The sequence below is a fragment of the Sus scrofa genome, chromosome 15 (genome assembly GCF_054392235.1).
Source record: "Sus scrofa isolate SSC_HxYL_T2T_F1_AM1 chromosome 15, Sscrofa_HxYL_maternal_Yorkshire_Landrace_v2.0, whole genome shotgun sequence".
In the NCBI taxonomy this organism is placed as follows: Eukaryota; Metazoa; Chordata; class Mammalia; order Artiodactyla; family Suidae; genus Sus; species Sus scrofa.
Window position 1 is genome coordinate 20800681 of NC_139397.1, and position 15538 is coordinate 20816218.

At 35.2% G+C, this 15538-nt stretch overlaps 1 protein-coding gene and 1 long non-coding RNA gene across 2 annotated transcripts in view; one reads left to right on the plus strand and one right to left on the minus strand.

Annotated features, from left to right (window-relative positions):
- LOC106506175 (uncharacterized) overlaps positions 1–6088 on the plus strand; it is a 239391-nt gene extending 233303 nt beyond the window's left edge. Inside the window, exon 5 of the long non-coding RNA XR_002339484.2 lies at positions 4563–6088. This is a non-coding gene — a long non-coding RNA (uncharacterized LOC106506175). The remainder of the gene's footprint in view (positions 1–4562) is intronic.
- LOC110257201 (uncharacterized) overlaps positions 1–15538 on the minus strand; it is a 758677-nt gene that overhangs the window by 97013 nt on the left and 646126 nt on the right. The gene's annotated exons all lie outside the window — the stretch shown is intronic.

Here is a 15538-nt window from a genome sequence, read left to right on the forward strand (position 1 = left end):
AAAAAAAAAAAAAAAAGACTTTGGCAAGATGATTCTTAAATGATGTTATGCAATCTTGGGAGAGATACTCTATCCTCACCTTGTGCAACATTAGAAGTAAGGTAAGCTTCCTCCCATAGTGTAGGGGTAGGGGCTATACAGGGGCTTGAAAGTAGGTCTCTTTAGGGTCATCTTATCTTCTGTCTATCACAGTCCACCATCTGGCCATCAATGATTCATGTCCCTCAAACATGAAAAATAAAATCATCCCCTCCAGAGTTCCCAGGAGCCTCATCCCAATACAGCACAAGCTCAAAATTCAAAACTCCCATCATCTAACTCAGGTCTAGGTATGAATGAGGTTTCTGGGTAGAATCTGTTAAGAACAGCTAGCTCTTCAGGCACTCCTCTCCATCTGTAACCCTGTAACACTAAAAACAGGGTTTTTAACTTAAAAAGTTATCTGCCTTTAACAAACTCAATATGAAATGGTGGGACAGACAAAAAATAACATTTATAAGCAATTCAAAAGGGGGGGGGGGATAGAAGATAAAAAGATAGTCACTGCTCCATGGAACTCCTGAAATCCAGCCAGGCAAATGTTGGGGAGTTTCTTGATTTGATTTCAAGGACTGAGGATAATTCTTTGTGGCTCTAAGCTCCAACCCCTGGCTCTTGGCTTGGCTTTTTGAGTCACTCTTCCTCTTTGATGAAAGGTAGCATAAGTTTACAGCTGAGGAACTTTATCAGAATTTCCTGCCAGTAGAATTTGGGGGTGTCTGACAGCTTCCTTTCATATTGTACTCTTTGTCCTTTTTAATCCCTCTAGTAGTGACTTCTTCATTGAAACTTTTTTTTTTTTCCTTTTCTAGGTCCGCTCCTGCAGCATATGGAGGTTCCCAGGCTAGGGATCTAATTGGAGCTGTAGCCACTGGCGTACAGCACAGCCACATCAACATGGGATCCGAGCCACATCAACATGGGATCTGAACCACATCTGCGACCTACACCACAACTCATGGCAACGCCAGATCCTTAATCCACTGAGCAAGGCCAGGGATCAAACACGCAACCTCATGACTCCTAGTTGGATCCTTAAACCACTGAGCCATGACAGGAACTCCCATTGAAACTATTAACTCAAGTATTTTCTAAGTCTCCTGTAAATTTTAATGGGGTTCACATCATACGACAAACACCAGGCTCACAGATCTTTTTGCGATAATCCCTTCTCTACTTTGGTGTCTTGCTAAAGTGCTAAGGGACACCACACTTAAATTAAAAGATTCTTTATAGTTAGATTGGGAGGTACATTGTTACTCTCTGGAAAAGCCCTATTTTGGGACTGAATACCCTAAGCTTAATTTTCTGAGGCTTAATTAAAAGGTTATAGGTCACATCCACAACTTTTTCTCTAGAGCAAACTTTCCTGACAGTAAATCTCTTAATGTTGATTATTTTTTAGTTGTCCGTTCCTCTTCTAGCATTTTACTACATCATCAAAAATAAACAGGCAGAAGTTTCACCCTTTTGCTTGGAAATCAGTTCTATGAACAAATTCATTATGTATAGGTTTTGCTTCCAGTGTATCTGTAGGAGACAATTTTGCCATGGTTTCTTCAAGTACATAACATCTCCTTCTTCCTCCAACTTTTAGTAACAATCTCCTTCTTCATTGTGCACTTTCATTGACAATATCTTTTGCAATGTTGGCCAGAGATTTTCCAATGGTTGGATCAAGTCTATCTAGACATTTTCTATCATGCTTTTCAAAATTCCTCATCTCCAACCACAACCTGCTTCCTAGTCACTCACAGATTTTTAGGTGTTAGTTTTCTATACTTTGCAACAAATTACCACTACCTCCTTATTGGCTTAAAAAAAAAAAAAAAACCACATATACTCATTACTTCACTGTCCCTGTGTGTTAGGAGTCCAGATATGTCTTGGCTGAGTCTTCAGTAAGGCCAGAATCAAGGTGTTGGCAAAGGCTGTGATTTTCACTGGAAGGCTTGACTTTAGAAGAACTCAATTCCAAGTTCACTCAGTCTGATAGTAGAATTTATCTTTTGGTGACTGTAAGACTGAGGGATGTAACTTTTTGCTGGTTATTGGCTAAAGGCCTTTCCCTGCTCTGTCATGTGGGCCTCCTAACATGGCACTTACTAGTTCAAAGCCGACAAGAGAGAAAAATCTCTAAAACAAGTCTGCTAGCAAGATTGGTGGGTCATTGTAAAATGTGGAATCATAGTAGTGACTCCATCACTTTTGCTGTATTCCACTGATTAGAATCAAGTCAAAATTCACACTCACTCTCAAAGAATGAGATAATAACAAAGGTGTGAACAGAAGAAGGTGTTAGAGGTTGAGCTGCCTCTCCAAATTCATTTGTTGAAGTGTGACTCCCCAGGATCTCAGCATGTGGCTGCATTTAAAAATAGGGTCCCTAAAGGGGTAATTAAGTTAAAATGAGGTTCTTAGGGTGGGCTCTAATCCACCAGGACTGGTATCCTTATAAGAAAAGGAGGGTAGGAGATGGGCACATACAGAGGAAAGACCAAGTAAAAACACAAGGAGAAGGTGACCATCTACACGTCAAGGAGAGGAGACTTGGAAGAAAGCAATCCTGCTGACACCTTGATCTCAGACTTCTAACCCCCAGAAAATAAATTTCTATTGCTAAGCCACCCAGTCTGCAGTACTTTTTAATGGCAAACTAATACAGTGGGTAATTGGAGGTCCCCTTAGGGTCTATCCTCCACAATTGGTGCAGTTACTGGTGTTTTCAAGACATGGTCCTAAGGAAGACTTGGTGTTTCTCTAAGATGCTTTAGAGTCCTCCCAGGAGACGGGAGTAAGAGAGAGAAGCATATGAAGATCTCTGGCCCCCAATTCCACTTCACGGAGTGAGTTCCACTTTAATCTGTTCTGAATATGAGCTTTCTACCTAGTAAGAACTTCAAATTCAAAGAATCCCTGTAGTCTTATCTGATGTGTCCTATCCCAGAATATATTCCTCCTACAGAAATTGTATTGCTTATTCAAATAGCACTGGGCTAATACTTAAGAGAACTAAACTCTAATGCCCACTCTGACACAAGCCAGTTGGGAAACTTTGAACAAGTTTTCTAAGTGCTTTACATTTTTTTGTTTCTTTACACATAAAGTTAGGAATTTGAACAAAATGATTCTAGATTCCTTTCCATCCCTCAGTAATATATATTTCACCAGGTGGTATATTTTGTTGTTAATCACTTTGCTTCCATTTCTACACTTTTAGGGGAGAGATAATAAGACAATTCTATATTGTACAAAGTTTCTTTTGCTTAATCAATAATGACAAATATTTCTAATAATTAAAAGCAAAATATATATTTGTACTGAAAGAGAACTTGACAATATTTCTCCTGTATTAGAAAGATGTATGGGTTACATTTTGAATATTGACTGCAGTTTTTATTTGCAATTACATGTCTTTGAGAAAGGAAATGAAATTAGACATAATAGATCGGGTATTTTCATAAATTCTGTCATTGCAAAGGAGTGTCTGCAGCCAATTTTAGGAGAAAAAAATGTTGTATCTTAAACCTCAAATAACAGTTTTTACCTTTGTGTTTTCACGGATGAATTTATAGCACTGAGATGTCTATTTGGTGTCTATGTAAAATAAGTGACAAATTAGAAATGAAAATAAAGTTCTTTTGTTCAAATGCCAGGGACCTCATCTGTATTTTTATTGCTTTGAGCTTTTTTACTCACTGATATGGGAGTTTGAATCCATGAATAATTCTTTATGCCACACCTGTAGTCTGAACTTGCTGCCATAGTTAAAAATTGATAGATAACTTTGCTGAACACTGTCAAAATGCAGCCCTGAAACTAAGGATACATTCACCTTAATTCACCATAACATTCAAAATATTCATTTCCTTTAGACAGTGGTTCAGAATTTGAGGTCAGCTAGAGTGAAAAAACTTTTAACGTTCTTTAGTTCTCAGTTGTAATCTAGCCTGGTTCTTCGGTCTTCAGTTCTCACAATGAAGGTCCCTGAACAGAACTCTATGAATACTTAAAAGGCCAAGTTTCTAAAGCTACACCAGGCTAGCAAGAGGTGCTGCATTCAAAAGAGCAGGGAGACAGGCAAGGACTAAATTGGCAGTATTTGCTGAATGATCCAAACCTATAGGGGGCAGGATTCCACCTGGTTGGGCTCTTGCATTGGAGTGAACTCAGGGACCAGCCCTCATGAAATGAAATGGGCTGCAAAAGAACAGCCAAAGTGACGGCAGATTTTTGTGTTCAATGACCGTATGGTTTTCATTATCTTGTTCTCAACGAAGAATTCATCCAAAGAACAACCAAATGAAAGCAATGTGTAAACCATGTCAACCCATCCTTGGATGAAAGTGTCACATTTGCTCTATTGTCGTGTAAAGGTGGGGAAAGGGGAGAGGAAGTAGGAAAAAATAAAGGTAATGAAAAAAGAAGGTGTGGTAGGAGCAAGAAGAAAGAAATGTATCAGCCATTCAGCTGTCTCATTATGTAGCTTCCCACACTCACCCAAGATGTAATTCATCCTGCAGGTGCAAACACTGTTGGCTTCCTCATGGACTCTTGACGGATGGACCGGATGTATGTTTTCCTACCCCAGATGCTCTTTAAGAACACCGGCAATGAGATAGGGGATTGTGTGCACCTGAATCAGCAATTCACTGAGTCTTATTTGTCTCCTCTCTTGTTTAAAGAATCAGTAGTGTAGTGCACAGAGCAACAAAAACTAGGCAGAAGGCTTTTTTTTTTCTGTTAACATAGAAAGAAGGCCAATCTAAACACCTTTTTGAGTCACTTCTTTATAATTGTCCTGAGATAAATATGACATTACTGCCCTGATTATTCATCGCCAAGAGACACATTAGTGGATAATTATCAGAACACATGGCAAGATCACATCCAGTCATAAAATCCATCCATACATTTTCTATAAGATTTTCAAAGATTTAAGATGGATCTTTTCCTATAAATTGAGAAAAAGAAAAAAAGATTTTTTGTCATGTGAATAGATAATGTATTAGAAATGGGAATGTTTCTTCTATCTGAATCATTGTCCCCACCCTCCCTCATTAGCTCCTACCAACTTCGAGGATTCCAAAATCCCAAACACAACTGACTCTTTTCAGGCTGAAGTTCCATTGACTTTTGGCAAAAAGCAACTTCCTGGTTCAAAGAAAAAAGGCTTATAAAAAAGCTCACAAGGCTTCTTAGACATCAAATGGGTCTTACGAAACCACATTTTGATGAGCTAAGTGTAAATGAATCAGAAACACATGGATTAAATTTCCCTTGAAATACACATGGGTTTGAAAATCAAGGAAAAAGTGTTTAGCCAAATGTGTTTTGGGTTTCCTTGAACTGAAAACATTTGAAAAAAGTGGAGGCATTTGCTAAACCCTAATACACTGTTGTGTTTGCTCAACCCTCCTCTAAATCAATTAAATTTCCACGAGGCTTCCTTCATTCCCTTGTGGTTTGCCTTGTCACCTCCGTCTTGACACTTTTTAGTCCAAACTAAATTCCCATTGAAAAAATAGACTGTTGTTCTAGATCTACTTAAATATGAAGTAGCTATTAAAACACCCAGCAAATCAAAGACATTAAGGGATAGAAAAGCACCCATTAGGTCATGTATTCTATCCTGAGGGTTGGAGCACATGCACTCACGGCTCTCCTGTGCTTTATCCAATGTGGTTTTAAAAGTCTCAAGTGACAAGACTTCACCACCTCCCTTGGGAGAATAGTGTGCATTCTAATAGATTTTGCCATTAGGAACTGTGCCTAAGTGTATAACAGAGGCACAATGGGATGGCTGGCAGGAAAATGGTATTATGGATAATTAACTCTTTCACTACTCCATATCAATCACCTGTAGCATGTTCAGCAACTGTAGCATTTCAGGACTAAAGAATATGCCAGATGTCTGTGTCCATTACTAGTTTTCATTTAAAAAAAAATCCAAAGTTTGGTTAATGGTATAAAACTATGCCTATGGTAATGTAAGATTAAGCTTCACAATGAATTGATTCATCACAATAAAACTGCGGAATGTCATTAATTTATTCTCTTGCCTATTAAATATTTCTGGAAAATACATGACTTAAAATCTTGAGGTTTTCATTGTCAGGAAATGATGTCAAATGGCACCACCTAGAATCTAAACACACATACTATCTGTGTATACATATATGTATTTTACATATGTTATAAAACATAGATTCTCCCTAAACTGCCTTCTTTCTGCTAATGTCTTTTCTTTAAATGCCTTCAGAGAAAATTGAACTTACTTTCCATTTCTGCTGCTGCTGAGGAAGGCCATGGGTTTATGAAAAAATATCTGTCTTTCCAGATAGAATGGAAAACCTAGCTTTCAATATAACTAACATGTTTTCAGAGGTCTTATGGCAGAGTTTACATTAATTTGCTTTAGTTCTCATTCTACTTACAAATGAGTTATAAGTCACATAATGGCTTACATGGCCTGTCATACTGCTACTATGCTGACCTTTTCAAAATTCTGCATTGTGAGCAGCTGACAGGCATACCTCTTCCATGCCAGTTACTGCAACCTATAAAACCTAACCAATGAAGTGGCAAGAAAAATCAGGTAAGAGGAATGGGAAACTGCACAATATTCTGACTTCTCTTTTCAATCTCTCTCAGATATGGGGTGGCTTTTCATGTTTCACCCAATCTTTTCTTTTCCTTTTAAAATGAGCATTTTCCTCTCCCTTGACCACATGCCTCATATTATTTTGCCCCTTTGTACACATTTCTATGTCAGTCATAAAATGAGTCCCCTGTTAGAATATAGAGTTGAGACTTTTATATCTATGTAGCACACTCTTTCTCTCTTACTATTTGAAGATCTGGGTGGTGTGGGAATGGGTAGGGACTGAGTTATTGAATAAATATTTTTCAGAACTCTACATCTATTTGATTATTATCACACTTTCTCACTTTAAATTGTCTTTCTTCAATATGTTTTAAATAATATTTAAAGCTAAGGACTTGCTTTTTGATTCCTGTATTCTGCACTTAATAATACCTATCATTAGCAAGTGAGCTGGGTCATTTTCTTCCCTCACTTACACCACAATGTGAAATGTCTCCACCCAGACTGTTTATATTACTACTGCAGCTTTGGTTATCATGGCCTTTTCCTGAAACAAATCTAGCTTTCCTTTTTAATTTTTTTTTCTTTAATCTTTCCTTATAAGCCAATCCTGTGGCTCTTAATAAGTATGTGACTTCTCTGAACTTCTTTTAATGGTTCCCCTTCTCCCTTGCTTAAAGGAATCATTGTAGTATTTAACAATTTTGAATTTCTGGTTTTAAAAGAGATATTGGTTTTTTTTTTTTTTTTTTTAGTATTTAAGCTGACTTAAATTCATGTATCAGGATTTTCACAGTAAAGCTTGAAAAGCACATACAATCACCATATGATAGCAACCAGGACCAAAAAGGGGGAGAACTGTTGTTTTCTTTCTTCTTTAAAAACAATTCAATATTGAAATGATTACAAACAGAGTAAGAACAATATTGAGTCATGTTACCAAGCATTGTATTCTAATCTGAACTTAAGTTTCTGAGTGAAGGGGTAGTTATGCTACTACTATTTAGAATGCTTTAAATTATGTCTCATGTTCAAAATGACTGAGTACAAAAGGCTCAGTTCTTCAGGTAGATAAACATTCTAGATTTTAGTAAGCACATGATGCATGCTGCTATTTTATGGCCATGGCCACCAGCCTGTTTATTTCATTATAGGTCAGAGTAAAATCAGATTCAGTAATACATCCAATGCCATACTTTACACAAATGTAGTAAAGTCTAAAAGTCTATCAGGAGGAACTGATGGCAAGGCTGTGACTGACTAAATTTGAATATGTATGTTTACTTTCTCCTTGTTTTATAATGGCTACCTTTACATAAAAGTCACCATACATAAGAGTTCATCTTAATAAGCATGCCAGATGAGTCATTATCTGAGAGGGAATTCAAATTCAAGATTTGTTTCTTTAAAAGCACTTTTATTCTATTTAACAAATACATGTTATTTCAAAGGGAGATATTAATAAATCTTTGAAAGCCAACATTTTCTATGCTATGATAATTCCATAGACATTGGGAAAGAGAAAATATTTATAAAGCATTTAGTGATGAGTAATTCACAAGGAAATGATTATAAATACAAGTCAAACAAATTGGCAATTGTTTGCATTTCAAATTAAAAATCACATGGAATGATGCATTGCTGTTTTGCTTCATGAGCATTTTAGGGAAAGCTATTCCTACCTACTTTTGTGAGGCACACATGGAGGTCTAGCTGATAGAACAGCAATATGTGAATCTGGATTTTATAAAGTCCCTCCTGCCTCTATCAGACCTTGTTGTGTGGCCTGGGCAATTTACTTTGTATTATCTGTACTTGTTTCCTCATCGGTAAAGCTGAGAATAAAAGTAATTTTTTAAAAAGTGTAAAGATTTCAATGATCAAGCATGCTAACAATTTATTGGGACCAAACTATGGTTTTCACAACAAATATGTTTTTCCTGAAGTAACAGATATTCCTAATAGATTGAATTCCATACAGACTTTTTAGATAATCATGCATGTCTACTTAAGATACAAGGAAATGAACTTGAAAAGGAGATAAGACTGATACCCAGGGTCACATGGGTATCAGAAAAACTAGTTAATGCCTTGTTTATAGAAATGTTCAACAAATGTTATATACTATAATCCTATGATGTTCAATGCAGATTATCCACCAACAGACTTCACTTATTTAATGACTCCTTAAATGAGGCTACCAGCATATGTGCTTGTCCTTATCCTGTATGTATTATCAAAAAGCAAAAAGGTAAAGATATTAAGTCCCTTCTCAATAGACATACTTAAAAAACACAACAAACTTATTTGTATCCTCAACTAATGGAATGATATACAGTGTGTGGCTAGGGAAGGAGATAGGTTAGCATCTGTGGACAAAATCATACCAGCCCTATTTCTCCACAGACAGACAGATGGACAAAAAGCACATGAGAGGAAGCTCAACACCACTAATTATTAGAGACATGCAAATCAAAACTGCAAGAAATATCATTTCACATCAGTCAGAATTGGTATTATCAAAAAAATCTATAAACAATAAATGCTGGAGAAGGTGTGAAGGAAGGGGAACCCTCCCACACAGTTGCTGGAAATGTAAATTGATGCAGTCACTATGGAGAAGAGTGTGGTGATTCCTTATAAAATAAAAATAGAACCATATAATATTTCATAGCATACCATATGATATAGCAATCCCATTCCTGATAATATAGCTGGAGAAAACCATAATTTGAAAAGATACATGCACTCCAATGTTCATAGCAGCACTATTTACAATGCCAAGACATAGTAGTAACCTAAATGTCCATTGATAGAGGAATGGATAAAGAAGATGTGGTACATATATACAATGGAATACTACTCAGCCATAAAAAAAGAATGAAATAATGCCATTTGCAGCAACATGGATGGATCTAGAACTTATACTAAGCGAAGTAAGACGGAGAAAGACAAATATCATATGAGATCACAAAATGTGGAATACAATAAAGAACGATACAGGGGAACTTGTTAACAAAAAATAACAGAATCGGACATGAAGATTTCAAAACCAAACTTATGGTTACCAAAGGGAAAATGTTGGGGGGAGGGATAAACTGGGAGTTTGCAACTGACCTATACAAACAACTATATATGGAATAGATGAATAACCAGGACCTACCATATAGCATGGGGGGAAATCTACTCAATTCTTTGTAGTGACCTATATGGGAAAATAATCTGAAAAGGGATGGATATATGTATATTATTCATGTTGCTGTATACCTTGAATTAACACAATGTTATAAATCAACTATACTGCAATAAAATTTAATCTAAAAAATGCCAGTCCTAAATTAATTTGATATGTGTTTTCTCCCACACAGGCAATCCAATATTAAAATGTTATATAAAAATGCTATCTATCCACATAACTAATGGAATTTGTGATCATGCTTTATTTTGACCCATGCATAGTTCAGCTGATCCAGGCACACAAAGCAATAGCATTGACTCTTTTGCATGGGGCTTGAGGGATAATATATCTGGGTTTGCTTGGTGAGTCCAAACTCAAATTTGTTGTCCCTGCTTCCTATTAGCATTGTCCTAGATTTTTAAATTTCCAAGACTGCATTATTATTAATAGTTGTATTCAAATACATTGAGATGGTTTGTTCAAACTCCACCTTTCAGTCATTCAGCCACTGACTATGTATACATATATATAAATTATAATTATGTATTATACATATATATATATATATATATATATATATATATTTCCTTAAATGCCTTGTGGCTTTTTTGCATTTTGCAATAAATAAAAAATATTTTAAAAAATATTCTTAAAAGACTATTTGACTTTTTACACACCAAGAAAGAGCATACACTTGTACTTGCCCAACATGCTTGTAGATAATTATTATCTACTACAGGGATAGTAAACATATGAAAACTAAGATGCAACAATTTTGTAAAAGCATCATCATCTTCTTCAAAATTTAGTAGATTAGAGATGACTAGCCAAAGATGACAATTTAATGCAGTTAAGTTAGGTTTTTTGTTTTTTTGGGGTTTTTTTGTTGGTTTTTTTTTTTGTTTTGTTTTGTTTTTGTTTTTTTGCTTTTTAGGGCAACACTTATGTCATATGGAAGTCCCCAGGCTTGGGGTCAAATTAGAGCTACACAGAATCCAAGCCACGTCTATGACCTACAACACAGCTCATGGCAACACCGGATCCCTGACCTACTGAGGGAGGCCAGGGATTGAAGCCACATCCTTATGGATACTAACCAGATTCATTTCCACTGAGCTACAAGGGCTGCTCAAGAGTTAGGTTTTTATATTACTCTTAAAGCAAGGCTATTCATTTAGATCAAATATATGTTCCTCATTTATTTTGCTCATACTTCAGTCTAAAATTTCTTATGCACAGCATAAAGTAAAGTGATGGTTTAATGTATTGGTTATATCCACAGAACTTTACAAATGGTTAAACTGTGTTAATTTTATGTCCTTGTTATCAGATGTTTCAAATCAACATGTTAATTCCAATAGTGGTTACATTTCATGATCTCATGTATAAAATCTATGTAAAGATTAAGGTAGTTTATTTTGCTGAAATGAAACATTGAACATTGTAAATGCAACTTAAAAAGTTTAAAAACAAATAAGTAAAATTATTTGGCTTTGTAATGACAACATAAATATAAATATTGGTGAAGAAAAATGTCATGTTAAAAATATTCTAGCTAAATTAGGAAGTCTATGGAATAGAAATATACTTGGAATTGGCTATGGTGAACATATACTTTATCCTTTGTTTCCAAACCGAACATCTCTAATTAAAATAGAAGTAGATGTGGTCAGGACTTACAGTTTAAAAAAAAAAAATGTCTGCAAAGTAGGACTGGCTAACATAAAGAATTTTTATGATGAAGTTAATTATAAGTAATATTTTTAAAACCATGGTAGTACATGCTTTAACTTTTCATTGTCCATCAACAGTCTAGAAATATTTTATCTTTTGAAGAACTGCTTCATAAGTAAACCTAAATATTCGAAAAAGGTATTAAAACTCTTTTACAATTTTTGTTATCCCTGTGTTAAAAATCAGAACTGATATAGAAAAAGCAATTCTAAATTTGTATGGAACCACAGAGACCCCTAATAGCCAAAGAAATCTTAAGAAAGAAGACGGATATATCACACTTTCTGATTTCAAACTATGCTATAAAGCCTCAGTAATCAAAACACTATGGTATTGACATAAAAACATACACATAGATCAACAGAACAGAATTGAGAAATCTGAAATAAATCCACACATAATTTGTCAGTTAACTTAAGATAAAGGAGTCAAGAATATAAAATGGGAAAAGAATATACAGTGTAGAAAGGATAGTCTCTTCAATAAATGCTGTTGGGGAAACTGGACAGCCACATGCAAAAAGAATGAAACTAGACTCCATCTTACACCATACACAAAGATCAACTCAAAATTGAAAGAAAAACATGAACAGAAGGCAGGAAACCATAAAACTACTAGAAGAAAATGCCAAGTAAGCTCCTTTACATTGATGGGTCTTTACAATGAATTTTTGGTTTTGATACTGAAGTAAAGGCAATAAAGCAAAAATAAATAAGAAGCTACATCAAACTGGAAGGCTCTATAGAGCAAATGTAACTGTTAACAAAATGTAAAAGCAACACACCTCATGGGTTAAACATTTCAAATCATAGTGATGCTAAAGAGTTAATATCTAGAATACATAAAGAACTCATACACTCAATAGCAATAAAACAATCTCATTAAAAATGGGCAGAAGACCTAAACAAATTTTTTTCGAAGAAGACATAAAAGGGCTAACAGAGGCATGTAAAGGCGATCATCACTAACATCAGGAAAATGCAAATGAAAACCACAATGAGCTATCACCTCACACACGTTAAAATGGCTCTCATCAAAAAGCTAAGAGATAAATGCCGAGAATGTGGAGAAAAGAGAACACTTGTGCCTTGATGGTGGAAATGTAAATTGGTGCAGCCACCTTGAAAAACAACAGAGAACTTTTGGCAAACAAGAAAGAAAGTAGAAGTTATTCTTATAATAACAATGGAAAACAAAAGAAATTTGAATGTGAATACTCAAACAGCATGCACTACTTAATTTTTCAATTCAGAGGTGTTGCAAAATAACTTGTGGGAGAAAAAAAATTGGAGTTTCTAGTTTTAATTGGAAAAATGTACACTGAAATGGGAAAATTAGAAATCCTATAGTTTAATAGGATTTAAATATGGTGAAATATTCAAAGTAGTCATGAATAGATAATTTATTTGAAAAATGTTATCTTAGAAAAGAGCTGTTAGATATTGATGAAAGATAATGCACATAAAACAAAAAGACAGTATCTGTGAAAGTAATTAGACTGCACTATGTATATATTTTTATTTTAAAGAAATTAGAATTGATTATATTTTCTTTTTAGTAGAATTTACCATAAGCTTGTCAGGTGCTTGAATATCTGTTAACATATCATTTTCTCCTTTAAAATTATTATGCTCCATGAAGAAGTGTTAACTGATGGCATCAACAATTTCAAATTGAGTAATCCAAAAAAAAAAAAAAAAAAGAAAAAAGAAAGCTTAGAAGATGGTACAGGTAATTCTATGCAGTTAAAAATAGAAATCCTTTTTGATGATATTCATAGAACTCTAAGGTCTATTTCAAAACACTGAACTGTACACTTAAAATGAGTTCAATTTGTGGCATGTAAATTATACCTCAGTAAAGCTATTAAAAATGATTTGTTTTGTTTTGCTTTTTGTCTTTTTGCCTTTTCTTGAGCTGCTCCCATGTCATATGGAGGTTCCCAGGCTAGGGGTCTAATGGGAGCTGTAGCCACCAGCTTATGTCAGAGCCACAGATCTGAGCCGCATCTTCGACCCACACCACAGCTCACAGCAACACCAGATCCTTAACCCACTGAGCAAGGGCAGGGATCGAACCAGCAACCTCATGGTTCCTAGTTGGATTTGTTAACCACAGTGCCACAACGGGAACTCCAAAAGCTGTTAAAAATGTTTAAAAAAAACATTGAAAAACAAAATATGTTCTAGGGAACAAAACCGGTAACACGATAATGAAAAATAAGAAAACTGATTATTTTCATGAAAATGTACCAAAAATATATTTTCTACTTATGTTCCTTCATAATATTCAATAAACAATATAAGTAACTTTATCTTATATAAATATATGTTATTCCACTTTTAAGAAAAATGTTTGTTTTTGAAAATTATTTTTGAATGAACCACTATTAGTTTACAAGGAAATTTGGGGTTTTTTCAACCAATAAATAAAACATTTCAAAATAATCTATAAACTTTAGAGCTTTTAGAACCCCTTTTCACTCTTAAAAATGTCCCATTTGGAATGATATAGTACAGGCTTACCCTCTTTCTGTGACACCTCATGCTGAGTGCTAAGAGTTTCACAAATTGTAATTCTTTTAACCTTCATCACAACTTTATGAAGCAAGTTATGATGGGCAAATTGGGCTCTAGAGAAGTGAAGCCAGGTTGCAGAGGTAATAACTGATGGCACCAGGACCCACACCCAGGCACTTTGGCTCTGAAGCTGTGCCTCCACTGAAGAAACATTCTCTTGAGTTCCTGGGTCCAGAGGTTCCTTTGCCTGTGACCTATATTTTCTGTACTCAGAAAAGGCACTGCCTTTCTCTTCTGGTGGATAGTTTTGCACTCAGGGATTTGTTTTCAAATTATTTCTGCTTTGCTGTTTTGGTTTATTGTACCCCAGAAAGCCTCATAATTAGAGCCACATTACTCTTCTGTCCCTGCTCCCTGCCTCCATATAAACATTTGGAGAAAGTTAAGAGCTAGTGAAATGAAGTAAGTGCTTGTAGGGATAGCAAACTGTACTATTTCAGTTGCTACTGAGATCTGGGTAATATACATGTAACACAGTACATTCAATTCTAACTTAAATGTCTCTACTTTAAAATGATCTCTCTTATCATAACTTCATTACTCCAGATCTGTCATAATGATGTGAAATGTCATAAAGGTAAGACGATACCTAAACAAGAAGCACTTTTTAATGTGTGTGCAATTCTTCTTGGTCAGGAAAATATTACTTTGCCTCCCTGTACTAAGTAGATGGGAAAATGGAGTAGGATTTATCCCTGTTAGTTCAGACTGGAGGACTAAGTGGTAGGCAGCCCTATGAATTTCAGCATCCATCTCTACCCCTTCTAATTTCATCAGCAAAATTCTCCCCTCCACCCTCCTCACCCAACATACTCCCAAAGGTAATCTTGACCAGGTGTATGCTCCAACCTTTCCTCAAAAGGCAAATGGCTGTACTTTGTGCTATATTGGTTTTCTTCTGATGGGAATGTCCAATCATCTTCCTCCTATGCCTGCCCCTCCCATTCAATTTCTATTCCTCTTCAAAGATCTGGTTGCAGTGCTACTTCCTCAAAGGAACTATTCCAATGCACATACTTCCGTTGAACATCAAAAATATTAATTGCCTATGTTGCACAATATAGCACTGAATTTACATGTATGTACTATACATTTGTAGATACATACATGTATATATACACTGTTTTTATTATTTTATATTTTATTTTATATTTCATTATTTTCTTCCCAGGAAAATTTTGTGGGAATTGCATCTTAGATTTGTCTACCTTTCCAACTGTGGTCATCATTTAGTTGATAGACCCTTGTATTCCATAGATTAAAGGGTTCATTTCTTTTGTTTTTAAGGCATTCACTGATTTAAAAACAAAAGAGCTCAACATTATATCCTTTATCCCTGGCTATTTGCAATGTGGAATGTCAAATAGATTCCTCTTATAGTCCAATCACATCACAAATCCA